Source organism: Zingiber officinale, chromosome 5A (genome assembly GCF_018446385.1).
Source record: "Zingiber officinale cultivar Zhangliang chromosome 5A, Zo_v1.1, whole genome shotgun sequence".
NCBI lineage: Eukaryota > Viridiplantae > Streptophyta > Magnoliopsida > Zingiberales > Zingiberaceae > Zingiber > Zingiber officinale.
In genome coordinates, this window is record NC_055994.1 from 138561697 (window position 1) to 138587919 (window position 26223).

The window sequence follows — 26223 nt, forward strand, 5'->3', positions numbered from 1 at the left end:
ATTCATCTTTATATTTGTCGGTATAATCTTTTAAAGTTTAATACTTGTACTTATTTTCTTGTAAAAGATTTGCGATATTATAGTTGTTGCCCACCGAAAGCGATCAACGATCGCGGGCCTTGGAGTAGGAGTCGCCCTAGGCTCCGAACCAAGTAAATCTTGGAGTCTTCTATGTGTTTGTTATTTTATCTATTTCCGCTGCTACTTCTCGAGCATTTTACAAATTTGAAACGAGTGAAAGCCACGAGCACTATTCACCCCCTCTAGCGCTTCTCGATCCAACAATTGGTGTCAGAGTGGAGTCGCTTCGATTTGGTGCAACCACCAATCAAGCAAATTTTTTGTGGTGTTTTCAAATTTTTCGGAGTCGATCGGAATTAGTATAATTACCATATTCCGATCTAGTTTTTCATTTGAATTGATTTTTGCTCGAAGTTGGGGCAACACCACTCGAGCTCGCTTTTCTTTTTTAATTCCATATCGCACTGCTAATCCAGGATCAAGTCCTAGGATATTCTGTTTTCGTATTCTCTTTGTGCAAGGTTTAAAATGGCCCTCCAAGAAGGCTTTAGCACAGTCTGCCCGCCACTCTTCTCCGACGAGGATTTTGCTTATTGGAAGAACCGGATGGAATACCACCTCAAGACGCAAGTCGAGATGTGGATTATCATCCAGACCGGTCTCGAACTTCCACGTGACGGCACCGGAAAACTGGTTTCCTGCATCAACTGGGACACCAGTATCATGAAGAAGGTGGAAGCTGATGCCAAAGCAACTTGCATGCTACAATGCGGTCTAACAAAGGAGGAACTCAACAGAGTAGGACCCTTCTTAAGCGCCAAAGAGCTATGGGAAAAGTTGATCGAGCTGCACGAGGGCACCTCCGACGCTAAAGTAAGTAAGCGCGATTTAATTTTAAATAAATTAAATAACATCAAAATGCAGGAAGGTGAGACGGCGAGTCAGCTTCACGCGCGCATCCAGGACCTCCTAAACGGCTTTCACGCAATCGGCCAAAGGATAGAAAACCGCGACATAATAAGGTACGCGCTTAGCGCTTTTCCAAGGAACACTTTGTGGGCATCCATGGTTGATGCTTACAAGATTTCTAAGGACCTCTCTTCAATCAAATTAGACGAACTTTTTTCTAAATTAGAATTGCATAAGCAGACTAATACACACCCGGTCGAGAAAGGTGTTGCTTTGGTTGCAGGTACTAGCAGAACACACGAACCGACGTCGAAGCGCAAAACCAAACCCAAGTCCAAAGATGAATCAGACGCAGAGGACGACGACGAAGTTATTTCCGAACTGATAAAGCTCGTATGAAAGATATGCAAGTCGAAAAAGGTGACTCAAACAAACATAAAGGACAAGTCTGGAGTCACCTGCTACAACTGTAACCAGAAGGGGCACTACAAGCCGAACTGTCCAAATAAGAAGAAACAAAGAAAGAAAGCATTAAAGGCAACCTAGTCCGAGTCGTCAGATGAATCTGAGTCCGACGAAGAAGAACCGACAAGCTTCCTCGCGTTGCCAGTACAAGTAAATATTGACGAAACCGAGTCCGAAACCGAGAGTGAGTCGGAAACTGAGTCCGAGTGAAGTCACGGATCTGCATCCGTTTCCAAATGACCGAATCCCACTGTAAGTGCCTTACTTGCTGAAACTCAATCAGATGATTTGCAAAAGTTAATTCCTTACTTGCTTAAGAAATTGGCTAAATCCAATGTTCGGGTCAAGTCACTCCAAAAGGAGGTAACAATCCTTAAGGAAGTGACAGACTCGAGTTCTTTAACTAAGCCTATTCAAATTGGAAGTTCAACTCAAGTCCAACAACTTGAGGAAGAAAATTTCAATTTGAAAACTCAAATTAAAGAACTCAAGAACACGTTGGAACGGTTCACTATGGGTTCCAAGAATTTGGATCTGATTCTTGGAAAACAGCGAGCTGTTTACAACAAGTCCGAACTTGGATTCAAAACCAAAAGTAAGTATAAATCATATCTATCTCTAGTAAATAGAAATAATAGAAACATAATTCTAGCATGGGTCCCCAAGTCAAACTTGATTAATCAAGTTGGACCTGATCACTATTGGGTCCCCAAGGATCAGATCCATTTCCTTGATAGACCATATCGAGGCTATGATCCATGGGGAGCTAATAGAAAAACTATCTCAATAAATAGATAAAATTGATTGATGCTTGTATATTTATTTTCCTTGCAATATATATGCTTAGACTAGGATAGCTTAAGAATCTAGGCGTAATTTACACTTGCTAGTTAAATCTAGGAGTTTCAAAAAGAAAATTAAATATATATTTCTTTGAGCGATTCTGTCTAGGAAGGGGTGAATGATCTCATACCCAAGAAGGCCTAGAACCTCGCCCTGACCTGGAAATCAATCATGGAAAGACATATTTAATTGACTAATTGGAAAACCTAAGTTTAGCTCAAGTGTAAATTAATCCTTAGAACTAACCTAAATTAAAGATAACAATCTCACAAAATTACTTAAGATTACCTTATTGATAACGTAGAATCGAGTGAGATGGATCTATGTTAAACCTAGTCTAAAAATAATCAAATATATTCATTTAAAATAAATTATTTCAATCAAATTCAAATCAACTTAACTCTATAATCAGATGTATTAATTATTTAAAAAATTATTTTAAAACTTCTTTAAAAAATTATTTTAAAAATTCTTTAAAAAATATTTTAAAAATCATTTTAAAAATTCTTTAAAAAATCATTTAAAAATTCTTTTAAAAATCATTTTAAAAATTCTATAAAATTTTGAAAAATCATTTTAAAAATTCTTTAAAATTTTGAAAAATCATTTTAAAAATTCTTTAAAAATTAATTGAAAAATTATTTTAAAAATTCTTTAAAAATTATTTGAAAAATCATTTGAAAATTTTTATAAAAATCATTTTAAAAATTCTTTAAAAATTATTTGGAAAATCATTTTAAAAATTCTTTAAAAATTATTTGAAAAATCATTTTAAAAATTCTTTAAAAATTATTTGAAAAATCATTTTAAAAATTCATTTAAAAATCATTTGAAAAATCTTTTAAAAATCATTTTAAAAATTCTTTAAAATTTGGAAAAATCATTTTAAAAATTATTTAAAAATTATTTGGAAAATCATTTTTAAAATTCTTTAAAGATTTTGAAAAATCATTTTAAAAATTCTTTAAAAATTATTTGAAAAATTCTTTAAAAAATCTTTTAAAATTATTTGGAAAATCATTTTAAAAATTCTTTAAAAATTATTTGGAAAATCATTTTAAAAATTATTTGGAAAATCATTTTAAAAATTATTTGGAAAATCATTTTAAAAATTCTTTAAAACTTATTTGGAAAATCATTTTAAAAATTCTTTAAACATCATTTGAAAATTCTTTTAAAAATCATTTTAAAAATTCTTTAAAATTTTGAAAAATCATTTTAAAAATTCTTTTAAAATCAATTGAAAAATAATTTTAAAAATTCTTTAAAATTTTGAAAATTCATTTTAAAAATTCTTTAAAATTTATTTGGAAAATCATTTTAGAAATTCTTTAAAAATTATTTGGAAAATCATTTTAAAAATTCTTTAAAAATTTTGAAAAATAATTTTAAAAATTGTTTAAAAATTACTTGAAAAATCATTTTAAAAATTCTTTAAAAATTATTTGAAAAATCATTTTAAAAATTCTTTAAAAATTTGAGAAATCATTTTAAAAATTCTTTAAAAATTATTTGAAAAATCATTTTAAAAATTATTTGAAAAATATTTTAAAAATCCTTAAAAATTATTTGAAAAATATTTTAAAAATTCCTTAAAAATTATTTGAAAAATATTTTAAAAATTATTTGAAAATTCTTTTAAAAAATCTTTTAAAAATTATTTCTAAAACTCATTTTAAAATTCTTTTGAAAATTATTTCTAAAACTCATTTTAAAATTCTTTTGAAAATAAAACTCATTTTAAAATCCTTTGAAAATTATTTCTAAAACTTATTTTAAAATTCTTTTGAAAATTATTTCTAAAACTCATTTTAAAATCTTTTGAAAATTATTTCTAAAACTTATATTAAAATCCTTTGAAAAATTATTTCTAAAACTTATTTTAAAATCCTTGAAAAAATTGTGGTTCCAAACTTATTGCAAAATTTCTAACTTAGCTAAACATTTACAGCAAAACTTATTTTAAAAGAGCTATGTGTTTATTTCTATACTCATTTTTCTCTCTTATTTATTTTGATATATGGCAAAGGGGGAGAGTATAAGAAAATTCAATGAAAATTATAGAAAATTCAAAACAAAAAGAAAATTTTTGTTAAGGGGGAGCTTCTATTAAGGGGGAGCTTTGTATGTGCCTATGTTTTATTTATGTTTGTGCTTATTTTATCATTATTGCATGTTTTTTTCTTAACTTTGAATTTCGGTTGTCATAATCAAAAAGAGGGAGATTGTTGGTGCGGGAAGCATTCGACGATCGAACTCAAATTTTGATAATGGCAAAGGGATTCAAAGTTAAGTTCAATTGTTATCTAATGTGTATGATCGAGTGTTTCAGGAAAGTCCTAGCTGCAGTTAGGCAAGGGGAAAATCCTAGGGGGTGGTAACCCTAGGTCATAGGGGGTGGTAACCTCATGCGGAAAGTCTTGGTGAGTCGGAGCTTCGGGCAAAAATCCTAGGGGGTGGTAACCCTAGGTTGAAATCCTGGTGACGCGAACCGGGTAGAAGTCTGGACGGGTCGTGGACCAGACGTCCAGCATGAAGACCAGAAGCATCGGACCGGACGCTGAGCAAAGGTAAAGTCTCCCGAGTGGAGTAGGTGAGGACGCGTTCCCCGGAAGAGGGAACAATAGGCGTCGATTCGACCTAGGGTTTCCGGGAGGAAATCTGAAGTTAGAACCGGACAGTCTGGAGACTGTCAAATTTATTTCTATATATTATCGTTTGTGTTCTAACTTTGTGTTGCAGGAAACTAATATTTTTATGCAGGGTTAGGACTGACCGGGATTGGTCGACCGAACCTTGGGATCGGTCGATCGAACCCCCAAGCCAGCAGAACAGATTTCCAGAGGTTGGACCGGGCTCAACCAGGGGATCGGTCGACCGGACCTAGAGATTGGTTGACCGAACCAAGGTTGGGCGTCGACTGGATCAGGTCGGCTGGATTGAGTCGAGCAGCTAATCGGTCGACCGAACCTGTTTATCGATCGACCGAACATGGGATAGAAGTTGACCAGATCGAAGCGGAGCGAGCGGATCGGATGAGGTGGAGGTCATTTGATCGGTCGACCGAACCGGGGATCGGTCGACCGATCCACTTCGGGTCAAATATGATCCCGAGGTTCGAGGATCAGGATCAGTCTTGCAGAGGCTATAAAAAGAAGCCTTGGGGTGCAACTTCAGGACAGAACTTGAACAGAAGAACTTGTGATCTTGTACGCTGCTCCGAAAGCTTCAACCAGACTCTGCTACTCCGACAATCGACAACCACTTCGTTCATCTTTGTATTTGTCAGTATAATCTTTTAAAGTTTAATACTTGTACTTATTTGCTTGTAAAAGATTTGCAATATTATAGTTGTTGCCCACCAAAAGAGATCAACGATCGCAGGCCTTGGAGTAGGAATCGCCCTAGGCTCCGAACCAAGTAAATCTTGGAGTCTTCTGTGTGTTTGTTATTTTATCTATTTCCGCTGCTACTTCTCGAGCGTTTTACGAATCTGAAACGAGTGAAAGCCACGAGCACTATTCACCCCCCCTCTAGCGCTTCTTGATCCAACATATGTGTCTGTCCCCACTAGACTGACTATGATACACGTCGTTAAAGTAATACTTTCTTGTTCTACGGATTCAAATTACTTATACATGTGTCTAAGAGTCTCGCACTCTTAACATGTGATGCTTTGGTCAAAAACTTTGAGTAATAATCCTAATGAGTGGCCATAGGGTATACATCTTCTCGGAAGAAGCAGTGAATCCTTTGTGGGTTATTCAAACATTTTCGGGCATTTTGACTTATACACAATCATCCCGAGTCCATACCTCAATGAGGTGCTTGTTTAAGATGTCAAAGTATAAGTTTCCATGACCTAGATGACTTGTATACCTCAAGTCGAAGGAAATTTACACTCGAGCTGTAGTAAGAACTTCAGAGATATATCTATACATATAGATAACCATATAAAGTTTTATAGCGAGTCACTCCATTGAACTAGTTACCATAACTAGCATTTACGTTTAACTTTCGACATCCTAATATCTTCAGCCAGTGAGCAAACAGCTGCTGGCGAACCAAGGAGTATGACCCATGGTAGTCTTACAGAATTGATGATGTTCAAATGCATCAATTTGATGACTAGGAAAATTCTAATACATTCATAATTGCACATAGAGATAATCACTAGTTGTGATCTAATCACAATTTCTCTCATACTATGAATTGTATTGTGAGTATTCAGTAAATGAGTTTAAGACAATTAAATATATAATATGCACTCAAATAGTGAATCTATATTAAGTAAAAATCATAAGGTGATTGCCAAATCTCTCAAATCTAATAGGGATTGGGCAAAGTCTTGGTGGGTCGAGAACATTGGGCAAAATCCTAGGGTCGAGGACGCTAGGTAAAAATCCTCGGGGTTACGGACACCAGGTGGAAGACTGGACAGGTCGAGGATCGGATACCTAACGAAAAGTCCTGACATCTCCGACGTTAAGCAAAAATTCAATGATCTGGAGGACTCATGATCTGGCAAAAGGTAAACTCTCTTAAGAGGAGTAGGTGAGGAAACTTTTCCCATTAAGGAAACAGTAGACATCAGTTAGACCTAGGATTTCTGAAAAATCTAAAAATCAGAATCGGACAGTTCGGAGATTATCAAATATTTTATTTCCATATTATTTTATCATGTTAACTTTATTTTACAAGGTGTATTTGGTATTGTGAACTAACATGTCTTGTAGGAAGTGAAATGCACAAAAGAGCCTCGGATGAATAATGCTTGATGCGCCTTCCATAGTTCTGAAGGTGCCTCAGACACCATAGTTGAAGGCACCTTCGAGTGCCTTGAAAGCGCCTTCGGGTGATGAACTTTGCAAAATATGGAACTTATCGAGTCTGAGAGTTTGGGGATAAACATCACAGCTGGAGGCGCCTTCCATGGTGCTGAAGGTGCCTTCAACACTCTATAAAAGAAGGCAAGTAATATAACTTTGAACTTTGTTCCCATAATAAAAAAAAAGGAGAGATTGTTGGTGCAAAGAGATCTAGATGGTCGAACCTGAGTTTTAATAGTAGCAAAGGGTCATAAGTTAAGGGTTATTATTGTTCTAACAAGTTGAATTGAGTGTACAGGAAAGTCCTAAGTGATCTTAGGCAAAGGAAATTCCTAGTTGGGGATAAACATCACAACTGGAGGTGTCTTCCATGATGTTGAAGGTCCCTTCAGCACTCTATAAAAGAAGGCATCAAGCAAGTGCTTGAATATAACTCATTTTTACGATTCTTCTTTTGCGCGTTGGTTCAAGGATGATCCTACGACTTCACGATGCGACTCTAATGACCGAAAGCACGACTCTCTGAATTCCAAAGTCGTCGGTATAATTTTTATAGCATTCAAATTATATGTTATTGTAATCATCTTTGTAATTGTGATTTACAGATTAATAGTGAATTTCCAAAGTAAACACTCAACGAATATGGTCACTCGTTTTCATTTATCTTTATTTTCGCTACATTTATCTCAACTATTTTTTGAAAAACGTGAAAGCTACAAGCGCTATTCACTCTCCCTTTAGTGTAATGATCCTATAATTGGTATCAGAGTGGAGCCACTTTGAATCGGTGAAACCGTCATTCAAGCACTTTTTCGTGGTATTTTTTTATATTTTTCGGAGTCAATCGGAATCGGTGCTTTCACCCCTTCCGATAGTTTTTTCTTGATTGAGTTTAGTGTTTCTCGAAGTTGGTGCAACACCACTCGAGTTCTTTAGTTTTTTTCTTCTTGCACTACTAATCCAAGACCAGTCTTTGAACATTCATTATTTTTTTTTTATATGCAAGATTTTCTATCAATGACCCCACTAAGAAGGCTATAATACCACTTGCCTACCTCTTTTCTTCAGTGAGGACTTTAGATATTGAAAAAGTCAGATGGAGTACCAGACACAAGTCGAAATGTTGATAATCATCTAAACCGGCTTTGTACTACCACTCGACGGAACAGGAAAACCAATGTCATGTGACAATTGGGATCCTCACATCATGAAGAAAGTCGAGGCTGATGTGAAAGCCACTCAAACTCTCTAATGTAGCATAACCAAAGAAGAGCTAAATCAAGTCGGTCTATTCTCAAGAGGCTAAAGAATTGTGGGAAAACTGATTGAACTGCATGAGGAGACCTCCGACACAAAGGTAAGTAAGAGAGATTTAAGTTTTAATAAATTGTATAACATTAAAATATAGGAAGGTGAGTCGGTGAGCCAGTTACATGTGCGCATCCAAGATCTTCTGAACGGTCTCCACGCGATTGGACAAAAAGTGGAGAACCACGACATCATCAGGTATGCGCTAAATGCCTTTCCAAGGAACACTTTACGGACAACCATGGTAGATGCTTATAAAGTGTCGAAGGATCTTTCGCTAATTAAATTAGACGAATTATTTTCCAAATTTTAACTTCATGAACAAACTAATGCATTGCTAGTTGAGAAAAACATTGCTTTAGTTGTAGGTACAAGCAAGATTTGGGAACCAAAAAACAAGTGTCGCACCGAACCAGAGTCCGAAGAAGACTTGGACTCAGAAGACAACGATGAAATCACTGGCAAGATCATGAACCTGGTACGAAAATTATATAAGAAGAAGAAGGGTTTTATAAAACGCAAGATTAAGACGGTGATTCAATCAAAGACAAAACCATCAAGTTTGAACCTTAACACAAAGGCCAAGTCCAAAGTTACCTACTACAGCTGCAACAAGAAGGGGCATATCAAAGCGAACTATCCAAACCAGAAGAAAACAAAGAAGCAACGGAAGAAGAAGGCACTACCAACAACATGGGATGAATCTTCATCAGAAGACTCCGACTAAGATTTTGGACAAATAAGCTTCCTTGCGCTTCCAACCTAAGAACAAGTCATCAGGTCTAAAACCAAGAGTGAATCAAAAGCCGAGTCTGAGAGAATCCATACATCCGTATTTATTTCCAAAGGGCCTAATAACATTGTAAGTTCTTCTCAAGTAGATAAATTACATAACTTGATAAATTCTGATGCATGAATTGGCAAAATCCAACATCAGGGTCAAGTGACTCCAAAAGGAGATAATATCTCTTAAGGAAGTGACTAACCCAAGTCCTTTGACCGAGTATGTTCAAGCTAGAACTTTAATTCAAGTATAACAACTTGAGGAAGAAAACTCCAACTTGTAAACTCAAGTCAAGGAACTTAGGGACTCATTGAAATAGTTCATTTTGGATTTCAAGAATCTTGATCTGATCCTTGAAAAATAACGAGACATATACAATTGATTCAGACTCGGATATAAGGCAAAACATAAATTTAAATCTTGTCTATCCTTAGTTAATCAAACAAATAGAAAACTGGTCCAAGCATGAGTTTCTAAGTCTAACTTGATTAATCAAGTTGGACTTAATCAATATTGGATCCCCAAAGATCAAATTCACTATCTTGATAGACCTTATTGAGGCTATGATCCATGGGGAGCCAATAAAGAGACCATTTTTATTAGATAAAATTGTGTGATGCTTTATTTACTACTTTCATTATTCATGCTTAGATTAGAATGTATAGATAAAGACTTAGGTTTGATTGACACTTAATTAGTTAGACCAAGGATTCTCAAAAATAAAATTAAATATTTAATTTCTTTAAAAAAACTTTGTCTAAAAGTAGTTGTTACTCCAATACCTAAGAAAGCCTAGTGTCTTGTCACAGCTTAGACGCCAATTATCGAAATGGATGTTTAATTGACTAACTGTTAAACATTAGTCTAACTCAAATATAAATCAATCCTTATATTTTAATCTAAATTGAAGATAAAATTAACCATCTCACAAAGTTGATAAGGTTCCTTGATTGACAATCTAGAAAAGAGTGACATGAATTTAAGTTTAAAATAAAATTTAGTTAAACCTAATCAAACTTAACTTAAACCTAATCAAACTTAATTAAAATTAAACATAATTCAAACTCAACTTAAACCTAATCAAACTTAACTAAAATTAAACCTAGTTCAAACTCAACTTAAACTTAACTAAAATTAAACCTAATCAAACTTAACTAAAATTAAACCTAATTCAAACTCAACTTAAACCTATCAAACTTAACTAAAAATTAAACCTAATCAAACTTAACTTAAACCCAGTCCAACTTAAAAAAAAATTAAACTTAATTAAACTTAACTTAAACCTAGTCAAACTTAACAAAAAAATTAAACTTAATCAACCTTAACCAAAATCAACCTAATCAAACTTAACCAAAATTAAACCTAATTAAAACTTAACTAAAATTAAACTTAATCAAACTTACCTAAAATTAAACCTAATCAAACTTAAATTCAAACAAACAAACCTAAGTCAAAATTAATAATCATCTCACAAACACCCATAGGAATAACATAATTGACAATCTATATTGGGTGAGATGAAACATAAGGAGTTGAATTCAATCAATCTATCTTATAATTCATTTAAATTGAATCTAAATTAAATACTTTATATGTAGAAATATAATGATTTAGACCAATGGATGTTGGATAGTGGATGCTTTAGACATATTACTGGAAACATATTGAAGTTCACCAACTTAATATTCAAGAACCTAAGATCAGTTGTGTTTGACAATGATGAAAAATTTAAGGTAATTGGAGCAGGTAATATCGAATTGAGTTCAGATTTTATTATTCAAAAAGTTTCATTAGTTGATAAATTTAAATTTAACTTACTTAGCATAAGTCAACTGTATGACTCTTGCTAGTTAGTAACTTTTTCTAACTCTAAATGTGTAATTAAGAATATCGAAAACTCTGAAATTACATTTAAATGAATTAGGAAAAATAACGTTTACACTATTAACCTATCAACCTCCTTACTTAAGTGTCTATTGACACAACAAGAAGAAATAAAATTGTGACACAGAAAACTGGGTCACACTTATATCAGACTCATCTAAAAAATGAGTCAAAATGATTTAGTTAGAGATATACCAAAATTAAGAAATTTAGAAAACTCAATTTATAATGCTTGTCAACAAGGTAAATAAATTAAATCAATCTATAAACTAACAAACACAAATCGAACCAACTCAATACTTGAGCTCCTATATTCAGACTCATTTGATTCACACGGAGCTAAGTCACTAAGCAGAAATCAATACTGCTTAGTAATAATTGATGACTACTCAAAATTTACTTGGATAAAATTTCTAAAAACCAAAGATGAAACCTTTAATAATTTTTGTAAATTAGCTAAAAATGAAAAAGATACCAAAATCAAAAGAATTAGAAGTGATCATGGGAGGATTTGAAAATCATAGGTTTACCGAATTTTACCAAACTAATGGATCTCACCATGAGTTTTCTTGTCCTAGAACCCCTCAACAAAATGAACTAATGGAAAGGAAGAATAGGATATACAAGAAACTGCTTAAACCATGTTAAACGAATACAACCTAAGTAATTAATTTTTGGTAGAAGCACTAAACACAATTTATTACATTTAAAAGAGAATATTAATAAATAAATTTTACAATAAAACCCCTTATGAAATATATTATAATAAAATACCCAACCTAAGCTTTCTAAAAGTTTGTGGATGTAAAGTACACATATTAACACTAAGGATTATTTAGGTTATAAATTTATATCAAAATCAACAACTGACATTTTCTTAGGGTATTCCATAATAGTAGGGCCTATAGAGTCTATACAAAAATACCCTAAAAGTTAAAAAATAACCAATGTAATTTTTTATGAAGAAAATAACCTACCTAATTTAATCAATGAAAATAATAATAAAAATATAAGAAACATAGAAGATGAGGAAGATAATAAAATTCAACCTAAATCAAGAGAATTAGAAGAACCTAATAGTGCAGTAGGCCGACAAGAGGGGGTGAATTGCCTATAAAAAAATAAACCCCTTCTCGTTCTTTTGGTTGGATCAGCATCACAATAATAATAAACAGAATAATAAAACTAAACAAAAAGTAAGAGGATAATCTATTTACTTGGTTACAATCTAGGTGATTGTTAATCCAAGGCGTTGATGAATGCTCCATTAGGAAAACTCCTTTATTGAAGGTGGAGTAGCCTCTTACAGACATTTATAGCTCACTAAATGACTAGAAAGTGAATACAAGACTTGTAGTTCAGTTATTGTTTCTTTTCTAGGTCCAGAGGTCTTTTTATATTTCCTGAAAAATCTTATCCAAGGTTAGAATGCGCCTTCAAAAGGCTTGGAGGTGCCTCTAGCGTGACAAAGCTTATCATCGAAGATAAAGTCTTATCTTCGGCTAACGACTACTGTTTGCCCAGTCTAAGGCGCCTTCAAGGGATTGAAGGTGCCTTCCATAAGGGCTTAAAGGCGTCTTCAAGGGTTGAAGGGCCCTTCCACCAGAAAGGGGCGAGGGCGCCTTTAATACCATTGAAGGTACCTTCAGCAACTGCTACTGAGTTCCACACTCCTCCATTGGCTCTTCGGCTACTCTGCTCACTTGGGTGATTATGACCATCCGGAATAGGGCTTACCTGAGCCCATTTTCTGGCCTTCTCCTCGAGCAAGCTTCTGCTCCAGCTTCTCATCCCTCGGAAACACCGTGCACCTTCTTCTCGTCTGCCAGTGTACTCTTCCATAGCGCCTTGTCCCTTGGATGCGCCGAGCCCGTCGACCCTCTCCCATGCCGTCCTTCTTCCTAACTACGTCTTCCGCTCGACTTATTGTGTTCCTAAACTCCTGCACACTTAGACACAATGATCAAACACAACATGATCTAACCGAACTTGGTTGACCATATCAAAACTACCCCGGGTTCTAATAGAACTAAGTGCTGATAGGGGTGAGCAAAAGTTTGGTTAAACCAAACAAACCTATCAAACTGACCGAATTTTAAAATTTGGTTCGATTTATTCAAAAATTCATTTTTTTTCTCAAAAAATCAGTTGATTTGGTTAATTCGGTTTGGGTTCGATTTTGAAATTTCTTATTTAGTTAAACCGAATAGAACAAATTTTTGAACCAAATCAAATTTTTTAGACCTTAAATTTTAAACCAAACCAATTTTTATTAAACTAAACTAATTTTTTAGAAAAAAATTAGTTTGTTTGGTTTTTTTGGTTTGTTCAGTTTGGTTTTATCATAAATTCGGTTTGATTTATTCAATTTTTATCAAAAATTAGTTCGATTTGGTTTGTTTGAAAAAAAATCAGTTTAGATGGGTTCGGTTAATTCAGTTCGATTTAATTTTAACCTAATGCTCACCCCTAAGTGCTGACCTTAATATAAGACCATCTAGGATAAGATGCAAACACCCTTCTGACCTAATTTTGGATGACCCAAACCTAGGAGTTCGAACTAGATCATCCTATAAAAATTTAAGTCAAATAGCCCTTATCACCAAAATTGAACTAAAGACTATAGAAGAAGCCCTATCGACCCAGATTGGATAATTATAATGCAAGAAGAACTAATCCAATTTGAAAGAAATCAAGTCGAGGAACTAGTACCTAAATCCACAAATAAATCCATTATTGATACCAAGTGGGTCTTTAGAAATAAACTAGATGATAAAGGATAAATAGTAAGAAATAATGCTAGACTAGTAGCTAAAGGGGTTCAACCAAGTAGAATAGTTAGATTATGATGAAACCTATGTATCTATAGCCATACTTGAATCTATTAGGATGTTGCTAGTTTATGCAACCCTTAAGGAATTCAAATTATTTCAAATGGACGTAAAGTTCATTTTCTGAATGGATTCATCAAAAAAGAGGTTTATGTACATCAACCCTCAGGATTTGAAGACCTAGACTTCCCAAAACATGTCTCTAGGTTAAAAAAAACTTTATATAGATTAAAATAAGCATCTAGGGCTTGGTATGAATGACTATCAACATATCTAATACCTAAAGGGTTTAAACAAGGCCAAATAGATCAAATCTTATTTGTTAAAACCTTAGAAAAAGATATTTTTATAGCCCAAATCTACATAGATGACATAATTTTTAGCTTAACTAATATAAAATTTTTAAAAGAATTTATTGAATTAATGAAAAATAAATTTGAAATGAGTCTAGCAGGTAAACTTAATTTTTTTCTAGGATTACAAATAAAATAAACTAAAGAAGGCATCTATGTCTACCAAACAAAATATGCTAAAGAGTTAATTAAAAATTTTGGAATGGAAAATATCAAAAATATTAATACCCCAATGCCAACCAATGTAAAAATTGACTCTAACTTAGAAAGCAAACCAGTATACTTAAAATATTATAAAAGTGCAATAGAAAGTCTACTATACTTAACTATAAGTCGACCTGATATTTTATTTACAGTTAGTATGTGTACTAAGGTATCAATCATGTGCAAAAGAATCACACTTGACTAATGTAAAAAAGAATACTTAGATACATTAAAGGCACACTAAATGTAGGTCTTTGGTATATTAGGACTAGCACATTTGACTTAGTTGGATACTTTGACTCAGACTATGCTAGGTGCAAATTAGATAGAAAAAGTACAAGTGGAAGCTGTCAACTTCTAGGTCAGTGCCTAGTAAGCTGGTCCAGTAGAAAGTAACATTGTATTACCTTGTCCACTACTAAAGCAGAGTGCATAGCTATGGGGGAATGTATATCTCAACTATTATGAATGATGCACACCTTAAAAGATTATCAATTAGAGTATAAAAATATGAAAGTTTCAATTGATAATATAAGTTCAATCAATTTAACAAAAAATCTAATACACCATTTAAGGACTAACCACATAGAGGTTAAACAACATTTTGTAAGGGATCATGTAGCTAAGAGTGATATTATACTTGACTATGTTAAGTGTAAGTCTAACCTAGCAGATATTTTCATAAAACCCTTACTTGAACTTGAATTTAATATACTTAAAAGATAATTAAGAAGGCATCAAGCAAGTGCTTGAATACAACTCATTTTTACGATCCTTATTTTATAGAGTGATGAAGGCACCTTCAACACCATGGAAGACGCCTCCAGCTATGATGTTTATCCCCAAACTCTTGGACTCGATAACTTTCGCATTCTGCAAAGTTCATCCACCTGAAGGAGCCTTCAAGGCACTCGAAGGCGCCTTCAACCAGGGTGGCTAAGGCACCTTCATAACCATGGAAGGCGTCTCAAGCGATTTTCATCTGAGGCTCTTGTGTGCATTTCACTTCCTGCATGACATGTTAGTCCAAAATATCAAATATACCTTACAAAATAAAGTTAGTACAATAATATAGAAATAAAATATCTGATAGTCTCTAGACCATCCAATTTTGACTTTCGAATCTTCTGAAAATCCTAACTTGAACTGACGCCTACTATTCCCTCAACGAGGAATGCGTCCTCACCTACTCCTCTCAGGAGAGTTTATCTTTTGCCATATTGATCCTTCAGACCATCTAAAATTTTTCTCAATGTCTGAGATGCTAGTACTTTCCACTGGACGTTCGATCCCCGACCTATCCAGTCTTCCACATGGTGTTCACGACCCCTAGGTTTCTTTCCTATCATCCTCGACCTTAGGATTTCACCCAATATCCTCAACTCACTAAGACTTTGCCCAATCGCCTAGATTAGGACTTGTTACCTAACCGCGGCTAGGGTTTTCCACTTGCCTAGCCTCAACTAGGACTTTTCTTTACCTAAGATCAATTAGGACTTTTCTGCACATTCAGTTCAACTTGTTAGAACAGTAATAATCCTTAACTTAGAACTCTTTGCCATTATCAAAACTCAGGTTCAATCATTTGGTGTTCCTTGTTGGTGCAATATTCCCTAGGTCAAGGTTCACCTGGTTGACTAAGCTTGAGAAAACTCAAGCTTGAGTCTTGAGGTTTGGGTTTCGATGTTTGACAATACATTGACAATACATGAAAGACCTAGTGAGTGAAGCTAGATAGAGGAGAAGTCCTGGTGAGTGAAGCCACGCAGTTGGGAAATCCTGGTGAGTGAAGTCAAGTGAAAATCCTGGTGAGTGAAGCTAAGTGAAAGTCCTGGTGAGTGAAGCCAGACAGATGGGAAGTCTTGGTGAGTGAAGCCAGGCAGTTGGGGAATTCTGGTGAGTGAAGCCAGGTGAAAGAACTAGTGAGTGAAGCCAGGTAGATGGGAAGTCCTGGTGAGTGAAGCCAGGCAGTTGGGAAATCCTGGTGAGTGAAGCCAGGTGAAAGACCTAGTGAGTGAAGCTAGGCAGAGGAGAAGTCCTGGTGAGTGAAGCCAGGCAGATGGGAAGTCCTAGTGAGTGAAGTTAGAAAGAAGGGAAGTCCTGGTGAGTGAAGCCAGACACGTGAAAATCCAGGTGGGTCAAAGGAATTGACCGGACACTTGGTGAGGAGGCTTTAGCAGGTCGAGGGTGACCGGATACTATGCATGATGTCCCAACAGGTCATGGTTGACCAGATGTTGGGTTTTAGTGGCTTGGGACTTGATTAGGGCAAATCAAGTTGATTCAATCAATCAACCGATCGATCGAATCATGCCCAATCGATCAGTTGATCGATTGGGTCCGCGACAAAGCCTTCTCCCAATCGATCAGGTGATCGATTGGGGAGGATCAGCGCGCGCACAGAAGCCCTCCCAATCGATCACTCGATCGATTGGGAGCCTCTAATCAATCGGGCGATCGATTGGGAGACTGGAAATCGCGCAGGTAAGTGAATCAATCGGGTAATCGATTCAAACGAGTTCCAGAGAGCACAAAGGTGCTATGGATCGATCGACCGATCGATCCAAAGCCTCTCCAATCGATTGGGAGCAATCCAATCGATTGGGATTCGACCGTTGGCATAGGTTTTAGTCGTTGGCGTGCGATTCCTTCGGTAGAGCTTCCATTCTTCTCTACAGAGACACACAACGACTTATCCCAAGATCTCATCGCCAGTTCTTGAAGATTCTTAGAGGCAAGTGCTGGTGCACTTCCAAGTCAAGTGGCATTTCTACAACAAAAAGAAGAAGCTAGGGTTAGGGTTTCTCGGTGTAAATCTTGTAAGATTTCCCTTGTATTTGCTTCTCTTTCTTTCTTCTTGTATTGAGAGTGTTGTAAGGCTTCTCCGCTTCGGTAGTTACCGTAAAGGAGTGTTATTCATAGTGGAGTGTGTCGTGTGTGTGGATCCTTGGATTAGTCACCTCTTCTTGAGCTGGATACCAAGTAAATCCCTTGTGTTAGCATTGTATTCTGTTTCTTGTTTATTTTTCGCTGCATATCATCATCAAGGAGCAAGCAACGACAAGCACGAAGAGCATGATGAGCTATTCACCCCCCCTCTAGCTACATTTCGAGCCTAACAAGTGGTATGAGAGTAAGGTCACTCTTCACCGAAATCATCACCGGAAGGGGCAACAAGGCTAGAGGGTGAAGAAGTTGGAGCAAAATTCATCAAGTCAAAGAATTCGTCAAGATCCCAACTTCAAGATGAAATTCCGAGATGGACTCGGATTTGACACAAGGGTGCCTCCACCATTCACAATGACTAGCTTCGATTCTTGGAAATCAATAATCAAAAATTTTTTATTGATGGAGATAGAGCAATGGTTTGCTCTAATGGAAGGTTTCCAAGCTCCAACAAATAGCAAAGGAAAAATTCTCAAGAAGAGCAAGTGGAGCCAAGAGCAAGTCCAAAGGTGTGAGGCGAATGACAAGGTAACCAAATTATTGGTTAGTTTATTGCCTAGCACAATTTTATGTAAAATTGGAGAATTTGAAGATGCAAAAGAATTGTGGAGCAAGTTGGCCAAGATTCATGAAGAACCCTCCACTGTACCAAATCAAATGAGGGTGATTCATTGAATCAAGACCAAAAGGAAGAAGAAGAGAACTCCGAAGTTGAGAGATGCTCAACTTCCAAAGAGGAAGTCCAAGAAGCCTCATCTTCAAAGGAATGCAATGAAAAGAGCAAGGAAGGAGCATATTCCTTGTTCCATGTACAAGATGAAGATGAAGAAGCCTCCACCTCTAGGATTGAGGGGGAGAGACCTTCATTGATACCGGATCAAGAAGAAGGAGAAGCTTCTACATCCGGGTCAAATGGAGAAGAAGATGATGCATCCTCCAAGAATCAAGAAACATCAAATGGAGGATCAAGTGTCATCCCTACACATGAAGGTATAAATATTTCAATTAAAAATAAAAATCATATTATATGTTTTGAGTGTAGGGAACATGACCACTACAAAAGCAAGTGCCCTAAATTGGCCAAGGAGAAGGGTCAAGTGACACCTAGGGGCAAGGAGAAGCCCAAAGTGATCGTCCCCACAACAAAGAAGAGTAAGGAACACATTGTGTGTTTCTTGTGTCAACAAAAAAGACATTATCAGAGTCAATGTCCAAAGAGGAAGAAAGTGGTCAAAGCTAAAGGAGGAAGCACAAGTCAAGGGGGAGCTTCCAAGGTAAAATCCAAGGTATCATTTATTAAGCCTACCCCTTTAAATAATAGTAAAAAGCATGCTAGTTCAACTTTTTATCATTTTAATGTTATTTACCATAAAAATAGTAAGCATGATAGCATGAAGGAAAACATGTAGTCTATCATGCTAAAACCACTCAACCTAAGGTTAGTAAGGTAGAAAATAATTTAGGCAAGAACTCTAAGGACTTTAGGTATAAGCCTAAAAATAAAAATGCTCAAGGATTTAATGAAAAACCAAAGTCTAGAGATTTATGGGAAGAAAATCAAGTCTTGATGTTAAGGCTTGATAAAATTGAAAAGACCCTAAAAAGGATGAAAAATATCCTAAAAGGGCAAAAAAAGCATAAATTAGGTCTAGGAAAACAACAAGGGTCATCCAATGGTCATAGGGGTTTGGGATACAAACCTAAAACCAAGAAGAATGTGCCTTCTTATCATAGGGTTCCATATAGCTATGGAACTAACCCTAGGTCTAGCGGTCAAGTCAAGGATACAAGGAAAGTTATCCCTAAGAGTATCTTTGCAACAACAAAAGTGACTAAGACTTCTAAGAAGTATAACAAAGTCACTAAGAAGTTCACAAGGGAAGTTATCCCTAGAGTTGACCTAGAGAAGGTGACCAAGGCTTCTAAGAAGCCAAACGAGGTCACTAGGAAGGTATCTAGGGAAGTTATCACTAGTAAGTATCTAGAATATCCAAGAAGTACCAATAGGTTTTGGGTTCCTCGGAGCATATTCTCTATACCCTAGAGGGTTAGAGAGTGTCAACTCAAATTGGAAGGATAGTTAATTCAACCTTGATGAAGTTGACACTCAAAGAGCATTTTCAAGGTTTTTATTAACCTTTGAAAATGAAATAGACTACTTGTTTACTCTTTGAAAGAGTAAAATGTGCCAAGCTTTGAGGGATTAAATTTAATTGTGATTGGCATAAACAAGAAGAGCACAAGAAATGCCAAGTTAGAATTTTGACATTTTCTTAAGGAGTTAAGGGTAAATTTAAGCCTATTTTAAATTTGCTTACTCTTTGGAAGAGTAAAATGTGTCAAAAATTTGAGGATTTGGACTTAATTTAAATTAACACATTTGAGAAAAGGATAAGAAATGCCAAGTTGGGATTTTGACATTTTCTTAGAAAGTTAAGGGCAAGTGAGACCTTAATTTTAAATAATTACTCTTTAAAAGAGTAAAGTGTGCCAAACCTTGAGGAGTTATGTATAATTTTAATTGGCACAACAACTCAAGAGTAAAAGAAATGTCAAGTTGGGGTTTTGACATTTTCTTAAGAAGATAGGGGCAATCTAGGTTAATTTTAGGTTTAGCTAAGGATTTAAGAACACTTAGATAGATAATCTAAGTACTTTATTTAAGCTAAACTACCATGCTTTGTTTGCCCATCACATGCCATGACATCATCTTTGTATTCATGCTTTATTATGAAAAACACAAAAATACCATGTCATGTCATACATACATCATGTAGTTATAGCAAATTTTCTTTTGAAAATTATCTATTTTGATGTATACCATAGCACATCATGCATTACTTTTAATTCCTTGCAGTTAAGGACAAATGACATTTATTAACAAGTAACATCCTTGGTGGATGTTCAAAATTCTTAAAATGCCTAGATAGAAATGCATGATCCCTAGTTTAGGGCAAAACCAAACTTTACATCTCACAAGACTTATAAGGTGACTTGTATGTGTTTTAGTGTACATTAGATACAAGTGAGATATTAGGACGATGAACGAAACTCAAGGTGTTGATTTGGTGCATCAAGTTGAGTTTTGGGGTCATCAAAATACATAGTCATGTGTTTTCCAATCATTGGGAAAGCTAATGTACAAGTCATGTGTATTTAGCCTAAAGAATATAGTTGGATATTGGTTTTGAAAAATATTTTAAAATACACTTTGGAAAATCTTGGTATAGACTATCTTTTGATAGTATTCATCATTGAAAATTGGACATAAACTTGAATAAAACACTAAAGTTTTTACAAGTTTTCAAGTTTGTGTCAATCTTTGAAAATAAGAAGTATTTTCATAGAAAACTATTTTTCCTTGATAGTGTAACCCTAAGTAATGTCTACACGAAATTTCACGATTTTTAGAATTTTGTATAATTTTTTGGGAGTTTCTGAAATTCACTGTAATTGCATTTCAGAATTTCAGGCATTCAATCGATCACTCGATCGATTGGAGTTCCTCAATCGATCGGGCGATCGATTGAGAAGGCAGGTATCACGAGCAGAAGCTCGCTGGATCGATCCACCGATCGATCCACACCATATGAATCGATCCATTGATCGATTGACACAGTGGTTTTGGCTGGGAAAGCTTGTTTTCAGCTATTTAAACCCTTTTTCGTCGATGTAACCATTTCTAATCCCTCAAAACACTTTTGTTTACATTTAGAAGGAATTTTCATGATGAAAACAAGATTGGATTGTTTAAGGAAGACTAAGTAGGAGTTTAGGTTGAGGTTTGGTTTCATTATTGCATGTTTAAACTTCTAAATTTTGGATTTTCTAAAGATTTAGGGATTCCAAGTCATTTTTGGTGCCATGACAGAAGTTACGTGCATGTCTTTAGGGAGAGTTACTCTTTAAGGACATGAAATTTATTTTTGACACCATTGAAGGTGGTTAAACCTTCGTTTAGAAAAACAATGCTCAAGGTTGAGCGTTGAAAAGTAATGGAGAGTAGATATCTTCATTGAGGGGTTATGGATGCTCTACGATGGGCATCATAACGTGGAGTACTACTCCAGGGTGAGCATTTAATACAGTGAAGGGTATGAGACCTTCATTGTTGGATTGATTAACGCTCAAGGGTGAGCGTTGAAGATAATAAAGGGTATGAGACCTTCATTAGAGTGTTGTGAACAACGAGCAAAGTTGTGAACAATGGTGAGTAACTCTTCAGAGGGAGAGTTCTTTTTGATGTGTGCCAATAGGAGAAGAATGTAGGGTTTAAGTTAGGCCTTCATTACCTAAAGAGGGAGTTTGCCCTCTAGGAAAGGGGGAGAATGAAGGAAACCCTCATTCATGTCTTGGCATGAAGGAAGTTGAGGCTATGGGATTAACCTAACTTAAAGGTATTGTCAAACATTAAAAAGGGGGAGATTGTTGGTGCAATATTCCCTAGGTCAAGGTTGACCTGGTTGACTAAGCTTGAGAAGGCTCAAGCTTGAGTCTTGAGGTTTGAGTTTCGATGTTTGACAATACATTGACAATACATGAAAGACCTAGTGAGTGAAACTATGCAGAGGAGAAGTCCTGGTGAGTGAAGCCAAGCAGTTGAGAAATCTTAATGAGTGAAACTAGGTGAAAATCCTAGTGAGTGAAGATAGGTGAAAGTCCTGGTGAGTGAAGCCAGGCAGATGAGAAGTCCTGGTGAGTGAAGCCAAGCAGTTGGGAAATCCTGGTGAGTGAAGCCAAGTGAAAGACCTAGTGAGTGAAACAGGTAGATGGGAAATCCTGGTGAGTGAAGCCAGGCAGTTGGGAAATCCTGGTGAGTGAAGCCAGGCAGTTGGGAAATCCTGGTGAGTGGGGCCAGGTGAAAGACCTAGTGAGTGAAGCTAGGCAGAGGAGAAGTCCTGGTGAGTGAAGACAGGCAGATGGGAAGTCCTAGTGAGTGAAGCTAGAAAGAAGGGAAGTCCTAGTGAGTGAAGCCAGGCACGTGGAAATCCAAGTGGGTCAAAGGAATTGACCGGACACTTGGTGAGAAGTCCAAGTAGGTCAAAGGGTTGACTGGATACTTGGCACGAGGAGAAAAATCCCAATGGGTCAAAGGAATTGATCGGACACTTGGTGAGGAGGTCCTAGTAGGTCGAGGGTGACCGGATGCTACACATGATGTCCCAACAGGTCATGGTTGACCAGATGTTGGGTTTTAGTGGCTTAGGACTTGATTAGAGCAAATCAAGTTGATTCAATCAGTCAACCGATCGATTGAATCATGCCCAATCGATCAGTTGATCGATTGGGTGAGGTGTCGCGACAAAACCTTCTCCCAATCGATCAAGTGAACGATTGGGGAGAATCGGCGCGTGCATAGAAGCCCTCCCAATCGATCACCCGATCGATTGGGTGCCTCCAATCGATCGGGCGATCGATTGGGAGACTAGAAATTGCGTAGGTAAGTGAATCGATCAGGTAATCGATTCAAGCGAGTTCCAGAGAGCACAGAGGCGCTCTGGATCGAACGATCGATCGATCCAAAGCCTCCCCAATCGATTGGGAGTAATCCAATCGATTGAGATTCGACTGTTGGCGCAGATTTTAACCGTTGGCGTGCGATTCCTTCTGTAGAGTTTCCATTCTTCTCTACAGCGACACACAACGACTTCTCCCAAGCTTTCACCGTCAGTTCGTGAAGATTCTTGGAGGCAAGTGCTGTTGCACTTCCAAGTCAAGAGGCATTTTACAACAAGAAGAAGAAGCTAGGGTTAGGGTTTCTCGGTGTAAATCTTGTAAAATTTCCCTTGTATTTGCTTCTCTTTCTTTCTTCTTGTATTGAGAGTGTTGTAAGGCTTCTCCGCCTTTGGTAGTTACCGTAAAGAAGTGTTTTTCATAGCGGAGTGTGTCGTGTGTGTGGATCCTTGGATTAGTCACCTCTTCTTGAGGTAGATACCAAGTAAATCCCTTGTGTTAGAGTTGTATTATGTTTCTTGTTTATTTTCCGCTGCATATCATCATCAAGGAGCAAGCAACGACAAGCACGAAGAGCACGACGAGCTATTCACCATTCCCCCTCTAGCTACATTTCGACCCTAACATTTCTTGCACTAATACATTGCCACCTAATAAGAATACAATTTCATACAATTTGTTACAAAATATATGTGTAGGTAGTCATGGTAGTTTTGATGTGATCAACCAAGTTAAGTTAGGTCCTATGTATTTGATTCTTGTGTCCAAGTCTGCAGGAGCTTAGGAACATAAGAAGTCGAGTGGAAGACGTAGCTAGCGAGAAGGATGGCATGGGAAGAGAGTCGACGGGCTTGGTGCATCCGAGGGACGAGGCGCTGCGGAAGAGTACACCGATAGACGAAAAGGACGCGCGCGACGGTTTGAGGGACTAGAAGCCGGGGAGGAAGACTGCTCAAGGAGAAGGCCGGAAAATAGGTTCGGGTGAGCCCTATTCCGGTTGGCTGAAATCACCCAAGTGAACGGAGCAGCGGAAGAGCCAAAGGAGAAGACTTGGAGCTCAGTAGTGGCTACGGAAGGCACCTTCAATGGATTGAAGGCACCCTCGTACTCTTCTGGCGGAAGACACCTTCGACTGGGCAAAAACTTTAGTTGGCAAAGGATAAAGTTTTATCCTTTCTTGCCTTGCTGGAGGCGCCTTCTAGCTTGTTGGAGGCGCCTTCCAACCCCAGATAGGATTTTTCAGGGGCTATAAAAAGACCCCTAGACCTAGGAATTAATTGTTGGGACCGAAATATAGCTAGAGGGGGGGGGGGGGCGTGAATAGCTCTTCGCGATCGTCGTGCTCTTCGTTGCTTGTTTTTTTCAAGATGATAGTAGCGGAAAAGATACAAGAAACAAAAGCAACGCTAACAAGAGGATTTACTTGGTATCCACCTCAACAAAAGGTGACTAATCCAAGGATCCACACACTCACACACCCTCCACTATGAAAAACACTCCTTTACGATAACTACCGAAGGCAGAGAAGCCTTACAAGCTGTCAGTACAAGAAGAAAGGAAAGGGAAACAAAATACAATGAGATCTTACAAGTTTGCACAAGAAACCCTAACCCTAACTTCTTCCTTGCCTCTTGACTTCGGCGTGCACCAACACAAGCCTCCAATAATCTTCAAGAACTGACGGTGAGAGTTGTAGAGAAGTGGTTGTGAAGTCGCTGTATAGAAAGAATCGAAGCCATGGAAGCGCTGCTGAGAGAACTGCTCGCCAACGGTTAAAAACCATGCTAACGGTCGAATCCCAATTGATTGGATTACTCCCAATCGATTGGGGAGGCTTTGGATCGATCGGTCGATCGATCTAGAGTGCCTCTGTGCTCTCAGGAAACACCTGGATCGATCGTCCGATCGATCCAGGGCTTATTCCGCGAAATCGTAGCTCCCAATCGATCAGCCGATCGATTGGAGGCTCCCAATCGATCGGTCGATCGATTGGGAGGCTTTCTGTGCAATCGAGAATTCTCCCCAATCGATCCACTGATCGATTGGGAGGTTCTCCTTCCGCGGGACTCATCCAATCGATCAAACGATCGATTGGGCATGAGCCAATTGATCGGTTGATCAATCCAGCCCATGTGAGACTTGCCAAATCAAGTCCAAACATCCTTCAAACCAACATACGGTCCTCCATGACCTGTCGGTACATCATGCCTAGCATCTGGTCACCCTTGACCTGCTAGGACTCCCTTACCAAGTGTCCGGTCAATTCCTTTGACCCACTTGAACTTCCACAAATTGTCTGGTCAACCTTGACCCATCTAGATTTCCTCGTGCCAAGTATCCGGTCAATCCCTTGACCTACTTGGTCTTTCCAACACCAGATGTCCGATCAACCTTGATACATCTGGATTTCCTGTGCCTAGTTTCACTCACCAGGACTTCCCTTCTGCCTAACTTCACTCACTAGGACTTCTCCTCTGCCTGGCTTCACTCACCAGGACTTTCCTTCTGCGTAGCTTCACTCACTAGGACTTCTCCTCTGCCTGGCTTCACTCACCAGGACTTCCCTTCTGCCTAGCTTCACTCACTAGGACTTCTCACCTGGCTTCTCTCACCAGGATTTTCCAGTCAAGTATCCAGTCAATCTTGACCTACTTGACTCTCCTTCACAATCTCCCCATATGAACAATTGCACCTGCAATCTCCATGTATTATTTGTATTGTCAAACATCGAAACTCAAATATTAAGACTCGAGCTTGAACCAATTCAAGCTTAGTCAACCAAGTCAATCTTGACATGGAGAATATTGCACCAACAATCTTCCCTTTTTGATGTTTGACAATACCTCCTTTAAGTTAGGCTAATCCCATAGCCTCAAACTCCTTCATGCCAATATGAATGAGGATTCCCTTCATTCTCCTCCTTTTCTAGAGGGCAAACTCCCTCTTAGGTAATGAAGGCCTAATTTAAATCCTACATTCTCCTCCTATTGACACACATCAAAAACTCTCCCCCTGAAGAGTTACCCAACGTTGTTTACAACTTCACTTGTCATTCACAACATAATAACGAAGGTCCCATACCCTTCATTATTCTTAACGCTCATCCTTGAGCATATACCACTTGGTATATTCACACACGATTCAAATGAAGGTCTCATACCCTTCATTGTCATCAAATGCTCATCCGTGAGCATACACCACTTAAATAATGAAGATATCCACTCTCCATTATATTCAAATGTCCATCCTTGAGCATTTTCGCTAAAGAAAGTTAACCATCTTCCAAGGTATATGAAAAATAGATTTTCACGTCCTTAAAGAGTAACTCCCCCTAAAGATATGCACGTAACTTCTGTCATTGCATCAACAATGACTTGGAATCCCTAAACCTA